The following is a 9,418-nucleotide window of genomic DNA, read 5'->3' on the forward strand; positions in this document are numbered from 1 at the left end:
ACTGGAGTATGTTAAGGTGCTAATAATCCATGTTGAGGTATCAGTATTAAACCAGTGCAGAGAAATGTTCATAGCTATCTTTTGGAAGCCATTTAGTTCTAACAAGGCTATCAGTCCCTCTTTTTAACTCACAAGCTTCAACACTTAATTTTGTGAAGAAAACATTGATTTTTGACACAGTGTTAGAAGTTACATTTTACGACTCATATACATTGCACAAAGTTCATTGAGCATGATGTAGGGCAATGTTATGTAGTATATTATCAAAATGGTTTGTTTACAAATATAAAGATAATAACGTTCTTCAGATTTAAGGTATTTACACCCTGAATGCTGTATAATAGTTAGTTAGCAGTTCACTATCTTTATGATTATTTAAATCAGTAATTGATAGCTTAATGCACCTCAAAAACAGCATAAAATATGCTAATATAATTCTTAACATCACATCAAGAATAACTAATTTTGAATGAGTACACATAAATGAATTCTTAATCAGAGGGTTTGGGGGGGGGGGGTTGTGTGCTTATCAGTGCCATTACAGTAAAAAAAAAGTGCCTGAAAAATTACATGTTGTTTCTTATCTATTCTGCCTTCAAATAGTTTGCTTTGTCTACCAAGCCTAGGTATGGTATTTAATCACATTGATTCCAGTCCCAGATCCCCACTGGTGTCATTGCTGCTTTCACATGCTCTGGGTAAGGTGTTCATCTGTTTGTAGAGTCATAACTAGGGCAGAGTTTGTAGCTGATTTCAGGTAGTTCCCACAGATTTAATAGCAAGAAGCCCATTGACATGCATGTCTTCCTGACATACAAGAGACATACGGAGTTGCCAGAAATTGATTCAGACTATACTGGAGATTTTGAGTACAAGAGTAACACTTCATTTGTTTAAAAGACATAGAATTATTTGATTTTTACTAGCATCTCGTAAAGCTTGAGTAGACAGTGGTGAATCTTGCAGCCCAGTAGATTTTTCCTGGATGTTGATACAGTAAATGCAGATGCTGATGAGTTGAAAGCTGGATCTGTGTTTTTGAACATCTGTGAGTAAGAAAGAAGAAAAATCAAAAAATATGTTTGAAAGTCACAGACACTGAGGAATATAGCTGAAGGTCTCTTGTCTTCTTCTTCCTCTCCATTACTTGGTTAATTCCTTGATCCTTTCACTGTTTTCTGCTTCTGTGAAGAATGCATGTTTTGGGGGGCACATTCAGCATGTCCCTTTGCATTGGCTATGACTGCAGCCGCTGTTGGAGCAAAGCTGTTCAGTTTGCTCAATCTACAGGAGTACCTTCCTCTCTTTTTCCCCAGGGTTTCCCTTCTTGATAACTCACTGTCACTTCTAACTTACAAGGAAAGTAGGATGCCATAACTTTCCTCTGTATCCCCCAAAATTGATGAAAATCTTCCTGCAGGAGGATAAAGGCCAGTAAAGTTAGGAAGTAATAGATGACTTTTGGGCAACTTCAGGTGTGTCTCTGGCATTCTTTTTTCTACCAACAAGCAATGATATCTATTAGATAAAATTCCAGGAACACAGTTTTACACTAAGAGCTATACATAATGAGAACATCATAATTACTTTGCACACTGCTCAGAAAAGGTTAAGTTGGTGGCAGGTATGGAATATGACTTCTCAGTTATGTATTCTGAAATAAATTTTTCAGATGAAAAGATAAAGTACCAAGCTACGAAAAAGTTAATCAAATATCAGTTTGGCTTATTCTATTTTACTAAACAGTTTCCAAATAGATGCATGTGAAAGCAAGTGAAAAAATTATATAGAGCACAGACATCTTGCAAATACCTGTACACTTTAAGATGGCTACTAGGTTACATATATTTTACAGTTCAATTTGTGACTGCGAAACACATATTAAACACAAAGGCACTTAAATTGTAAATCCAATGAGAGTGTTTCTTAAATAAGCATAATGCAATTTTTAGACAGCCAGGCCCTTCAGAATTTTGACAGGATTTGTGTATCTTGGGCAAATAAGCATGACCGTTGCTCTGGTGTCCTCTACTGCTATCAAACATGCACCATTAGATAACTGGAGATTGAAACCATAATATGGGCTTGTATAAAACTAGAAAGCTCCATTTTACATTTAAAGTATGTAGAACAAAAACCTGACGTACAATCAAAAGATATTGTTCCTATATATTTTGCCTTAGAAATGTAAAAACTCTCTTAATACTTCACATAGCTAGTTTCTGTCAATGAAAGTGATCTAAAAGCCCACCTTTTCTCATGATGACTGAAATACTTGCCCATTGCATTATTCTTATATGTAAAGTTATACAGTGTTGACAGATTCTGTAGTCCTTCTATGACAGGGCAGTATGAAAACCTTTCTTTCCACGACTGCCAAAGAAATCATTGGGGTTAAATGACAGGCCTTTACCAGTGATTTGTCTGTCACAGGGAACTGTAAATTGCAGCCTGTCTCCAGGATAGTGTTTAGACACATTCTGAGATTAATGGTTTTGCATAGACACTTTGGACTCCAAATTATTTGGAGATGAGCTCCATCAGGAAGATTCTTCCAATTTGAACTCAATTGAAAGTGCTTTGCAAAGTTTACATTTTTTAGCTACGATTATATGAAACTTTGTTGGTGAAAAACAGACAGTTGTTGTTATAAAAATGAAATCGTATCTCTTATATTCCATACTACATAAAATTTTGCAGCTCCAGGTTTAACTCTTTGTGACAGAATCCCTTTTTTATAGCAGGGCTTTTCCTTTTATGTAACAGACATCAATGAAACATCTTATTTACATGATTGAGCAGCCTCAGTCATTTTCTCTTTTCTCTTAAGGGAGCATAACTGAAAAGGAAGGTCTACATTCTAAATGAAGGAATGTGAAGAGGAAGTTATTAAGGTGTATCATATGGGAAAACATGGGAGTTTCAGAATTTGCTAATTCATACGTTTTTCAGAACCTTAACTGGTAACTTGTATGTGTTCTGCAGTAATCCATAAGATAATACGATTCAGGAACTCTAACTTAAGACAAAGATAATAATGAGAAAATGTTTATCAGAAGAGTGCAACAAATGTACACATTCCTTTTCTAATGTTTTCAATAGTCACCTGATAAAAAAGAGGGAAAAAAATCTTTATCATTATTTTCAATCAGTTTTCAATCATCTTCTGTATTTATACCAAAATTTGTATGGTTTCAGTAGAACATCAGACAGACAGATGCCACAGCAGTGGTGCAGCCATGTGAGATCCAGCATTGCTGGCTGGAGAGAAAGAGGTAAAATATTTGCATTTTTCTCGTAAGTTACCTGTAGTTAACATATGCTGCCTCTCCCAGTGGAAAGTAATGGCTAAGAGAGATGATCAGTTGTTACTTAAACAAACTAGTAGTTATGTCCTTGATGGAATATATCAGTTTTATATGAGGATGGTGAATCTCATACATTTACATCCCTGAGGTAAAAATTTTTTTTGTTTTTAAATGTGAAGTTATATAGTCTTCTGCTCACAATTACATGAGAAGCTACAAGAGTAGCCAGCGTTGTAACATCAACTAGCTCACCCCCAGAATACTTGCTAATATTTCATATTCCCCTAATGATGAACCACAGTCTGACAGCTTGTGGCCTCCTTGTACAATGCTAACTGGAGTAGGAATTTTCCTATCAGATGACACTGGAAGTCTTCCCTGTTTGCCTTAGTATTGGTGATGGTATATGACCTCAACTTTCCAAGTTGCATTACGTGGTTAAAGGAGCATTAAAATTCTTTTCAGAAGAAAATGGAACTTTTCTTTTACAAATGATATGCTTGGATTTGTTCAAACATTTATAGAAACATCTTCATGATTTTTTAATTTTAATATTTAAGCTTTTGCATACAATATTTGTAATCTTGTTTATAATTTGGGGGACTGAAACATTGATTAGGACATACAGAAGATTGAGATGAAAGTAGAGATGGATTTGAACAGCAGGTCAGAATTTTATTAACTTAAAGTACCAAACATTAAGTGGGATCTGTGCAGGGGGTTACAGGACTTCCACCATAAAATCCTGTAGCAAATACCTAGTGTCTTCAGGCAACTTGTCAGTGAGTTGAATCCTCCCTCTTTCTCCTCCATGACAGGGAAAGAGGGTACAAACTGGAGATGATGGTTCATAAAGGCTTCAGGGCTCTGATTTGAAGGGACAGGGTCAACCAGAAGAATGCATGGAAATTTGCTTCTTGTAGCAAACCAATGGGAATTTTATTCATACTAAATGCTAACCTCAAAGTGCTGATGACTAATCATTTTTAGAAAGAACTAATATAAATTTAGAAGCTGTACTCTTTTTTTTTTTTTAATGTTTATGTTTTTCAGTGATGTTGTAAGACAAAAAAACCACCAACCCAAACCAAATCAGAACCAATTTGGGCTTACTGGAAAAAAATTCTCTTCTCAGTTCCTGAGCATGGTAATTGGTTAGATCCACAGAGAGCTATGGCCAGAGCTCCTATAGCAACATTGTAGTCAGAGTAGATGAGGCAACTACAAGAAGTGAGAGGCTTATGAAGACTTAGGGTAAAGTTTAAATAATGAAGGTCATAAATGAGGCATCTATCTGTCCTTGATAGAGAGGTGAGACCATCTTTCAAGAGAAGAAGCCACTTCTGTGTTCCTTGGTATGCATGATTCTCTCCTTCAGAAATTGAATTCTTCACATAATGAGGCATTGTTTTTACTCTCTGAAACCTGGATGGACAAGTGATTATTAAAAAAATGCAAACCAAAACTCCATGTAATAGATTAAAATGTCAAAAATAGTTCAGTTATAATAGCTTAAGTTGTTTATTTTAATACAGCTATGGAATTTGACACTGTTATTTTTTTTAACCAGAGCCAATGTTTAAAAAAAATAAGATAAAATACAAATAAGAGTATGTTTAAAAAAAATCCTATTCTGATTGTGATTAGTACATGCCACTTGCAAATGTCAGCAGTTATTTTTAGTGGAGAGTATTTGTAAGATCTGGTAGAGAACACTTGAAATGTCATGAGGGTAAGAGGAAGCATAGCACAAACCAGATATGTATACAAATATGTTAGAGGATTATAATAGTAAATCCATCATTTCTGAAAGACAAGGTGAAGCTGTCTTGAAATGTACCTGATAGATCATAGTTTCCTTCCCATGTAATAGGTATTGTGTGGAAATGAAAAAATTACTTGAATTTTTGGAAGAAACTTTGTTTCCTTATAACCTGAGGAATGAGCTTGTTCTCCTCCCTCCCTCCAGGTTCACAGATTGGTATTGTTAAAGAGGGTATTGCACTCTACTTTTAAGAAACTTACATGTTACACTTTTACGTAACTTCCTTTTCCTAGATTTAGCATCAAGCTTTGCCTCAAATTCTCTGAGTATGTATATAGTTTATTTTATATATATAAAAATATATATATACCAAAACCACTGAAGACTATAAAGGGAAAGGCAGTTCTTTGACAGTGTTGTTCACAAGTTCAATAATAGTGCTCTTCAATGCTGTTATCATCTTGCTTGATACAGGACTCAACTGTAGACTTGCCAGGTATATTCTATTCACAATATTTTCTCAATAAAAGATGGGTCTGAGCTATACACAGAAATATTTCAAGCATATCCTTTATCTCATGCATAGTTTTCATTGTCTCCACTGTCTCTGATAACTTTAATTAATTATGTATTTCTATTTGTATATAACAAGGAAAGGTGCTGAGTCTTTGTTGCTTCAAAACTTGATACCTTTCAGGATTAAATTCTTAGTTTAGTTCTTCACTTGTCCATGAATAGCACTTTTCCCTTTAATAAACATCCTCATGATGGATTTAATGTTATCCAAGCTGAAGTGTCACATTTTCACTTAAAGGTTGTGTAGGGGTTTTTTTGCTTGTTGGTATTTGCTTTTTCCCAAAGGCTCTTATCTAGTTCCCCTTGAAATGTAACTCCTGTGTCTTCCACACTGATCAATGCTGATGTCTTTTCATTAGAACTCTGTCCCACAGAAATCAGTCCAACTCCACACAGTTATTAAGGTCTCCTTACTCAAACTCCAGCTCTTGGGGTCACCAGGAAAAGAAAGCCTCACATCCATTTCAAATGATCCTCTTGTCATTGATGGTTTGAAAATTATGGGAGATATGCATTTATGGAACTAAGGGCTCTTGAATTTGTTTACAAATGTTATGCACTTTATTGCTTTTTTGGTTTAAAGGAAAGGTAATTTTCATCCTTTAAAAGCGTATCAGGTTATAGAAAATTCCACTTAGAATTGGTGATAAAATGGACCACCCAGGTAAACAAAAGACATACTAATGGCCCAAAACCAACTCTGAACATTTGTCTTCTCTTCTATGGCAGTACACATTTTGGGAATGAAAATATAGCATTTATTGATGGGCCAATTTATTTTCATCTGCAATAGAAATGACAGCACTGACCTAGATGGAAAATGGAAAAGTGGAATAAGATATTTCATGCAATTAATAATTTTAAATGTGATCCTTTTCTCCTGTTTTCAAACAATTTTAAAAGTGACTTCTATAGGACCATTACAAATATAGCAATTAGAAACATATGCTCTCTGCAGAATCCTGGAGGATTTAAATAAAGTCGAATAGGTTAAGAAGGAAGCTTAAGGCACTCTGTCAAACTTCAGCATGTCCAAAATTTGACCCACTATAGAAGTACTCTGTTATATTTTTATATATGCTCTGAGCCTGAGAATCCAGTCCAAATGTAAGTTTCAATACAGATAAAAATTCCAGCTAGGCAACCAGCTCACACTGACTCAATTCCTTTTTTGCATTTGCAGATAAATCTCCTTTATCTACTTACTTTCTTGGGAGCAGCCAAAATATTTAAAAGCACAAATACAATGTTCTGAAGAATTTTTAGAGTCTAATTTTCCTTCACTCTGTTACAATAATACAGCAGGCAGATAAGATGGAAGAGTTGCATGTTCTCAAAGAGAAGTCTGTCTACTATTCAGAAAATGTATGTGCAAATTAACTCAATATTGTGAATTTGTATTCCAAGTCTAACACTGAAACACTATTTTCCTTTTTCATATAGTTATTCTGTGAGATTTCAGCTACTTAATATCAAAATCTTTGCATAAATGTGGGTTTTGGTTTAGACTCGTATGATATGATGAACTACAGAAATAGAAAAGGAGACAAATATAGTACAAGACCATTTCTTTGTTGCATCTTCTTCATACAAAATATTATGAATTTTATTATTGATAAAGCTAAAAATGAAGGAAAATAGATGTCAGAAGGCAGCTCCTTTTGTACTGGTATAAAAGCAAAAGGGCTTACAAAATAAAAATTAAACCTGGAACTATAAAAGTACTGGATGTAAAAAATATTTTTGTGGGAGGGCAGGAAAAAGTTTTTTTAAATGGGGAATGGATAATTGTGTAAGTATGATTCAGATATTGTCAAAATCTAAGTATGGTTTCAAGAAGAAATATTAAGAGGCAAAACGATAGCAAGCCAAAATTAAAAATAAAATAGCAACCTGAACTTAGGAACTAATCCATATTCAAGTGCTTAATAGTAGAGCTGATATTAAAAAAGTGCTTAACACTCAAGACTTCCCACCAAGATCAGTATTTTAGATTACCAAGGTACTAAGAACCTGAGCATGAACATACACATTTAACAGGAGGCTCTTATTTCTGTGACTCTTGAGTAATATCTAAATAAGGCAGTATAAAATGTAGAAGAGGGGGTTTGTCAGGACAGAACTGTTGTTATTCCCCTGAATCTGTGGCGACCCCAGAGCAAGACACTGAGGGAATTTTAAGTTGACATTACCAGGTAGATCTAGTATCAGGAAATATGGGACAGGAGACTGACATTTTTCAAAGCATGTTATCTCAGAAGATAACTCAGAAGAGACGAATTACAGAGCCACAAGTGATGAAATGTGTGAAAATCCTGATCATGAAGTGCTGGAGCTCAAGGAAGTCTAGAGGGAGCCAAGACAGGAAGAAAAAAATACCATAATGGAAAAAAAAAATCCAGTATGCCAAGTTTGCATGAAGGCAGAATAGAGTAAGTTCTTCCAAAAATGCTATTTTAGCATGCTCGTATTTGCCTATGCATTTTGAGCACTGAGCAGGCCATGATTGTAAAATATAAATATTTCTGAGATTTTGGAAATATATTTCTGTGATGTAAATATAGATTTAGAAGGAACTGAGAGACTTTGGGGTATGAATCCCCTCTTTTTCTATCCCATATCTCATTCCCGATCTCTACTTGACCAAATGAATTAAGAACATCTCTTAGAATCTAAATGCTTGAGTGTGAATAAAAGACATTACCATCCTTGACAGAAAAGTCCTTGGAGAATTGTTATACATCAAGTTGTAGAATTTTTAAAATATCATTTTATTTTTTACCATTCGCAGTTATCTGACCAGAGAGAAGAGCCAGATTGGTTGTCAAGCCACTTGGCCCACGCTAATCCTTAAATCCAACAGAAAAATAACACAGCTGTTGCATTTGTATCTGAATACAGTGGGTATCTATTGCTGATAAGCTGAATACCTTTTCTTTACTCAGGGAGTTTGGATGCTGCTAATAACTTGGTAACGCAACAATTAAACGTGAATACAGTGTTGTTTAACTTGTCAAGCAAAAGACACATGGCATCATTTTAGTTCCTGAAAGAATCAGAACTGTGAAGCTGTCTGAGGATGTGCTTGTTCAACCCACCTACCTGCTGTGGCTACTCATTGCAATCTTTATTATTTCTGTTGATTTTGTGGAACAGAAAGATTTCCTTCAAGAAAATGTAACAGACAGTAGTCTGGTTCCTTTTGAGATGTCAAATACCTACTTTATTATAGCAAGAAAGTGACAGTCAATTTAAACCAGAATTTATTGAGAACATTAAGAGCTGGAAGGGCTTTGGCTAATCACTGTAATGTCCCCAACAAATGGTAAATGAAAGCATGAGGAAATTGAGTTAACGCAAGTTAAAAGTTCACATACTTACTGAATTATATTAAAAAACCTACAACCTAATTTAATTATCTAAAACTGTTCATTTCAGTCCTGTTATACTAGTGAATACTTATGATAGTATTTTCTTAGATGCATAGCAGGTAACAGGTTTAGCAGGAGTCAGACAAAAAGCCAATGAACAAGATCAAAGGATGAATTCTTTATTAATATGCATCATTCTGAATAGTTATACTTAATGATGCGAAGAGGTTTGTGTCGATGCTTGTTTACATCCTTCATATTTATAATTTAAAAGTCAGCATTGTCCTGACAAGAATACTTGGATAAAAATGACATGTTGCTCTACTCATTTCTCCTCCTTTACAGACTTTTTTTTTTTTTTTTAACTAGACAGGATAAAGTAGCAAGCAATGCGTATA

Source organism: Apteryx mantelli, chromosome 5 (genome assembly GCF_036417845.1).
Source record: "Apteryx mantelli isolate bAptMan1 chromosome 5, bAptMan1.hap1, whole genome shotgun sequence".
NCBI classification, from domain to species: Eukaryota; Metazoa; Chordata; class Aves; order Apterygiformes; family Apterygidae; genus Apteryx; species Apteryx mantelli.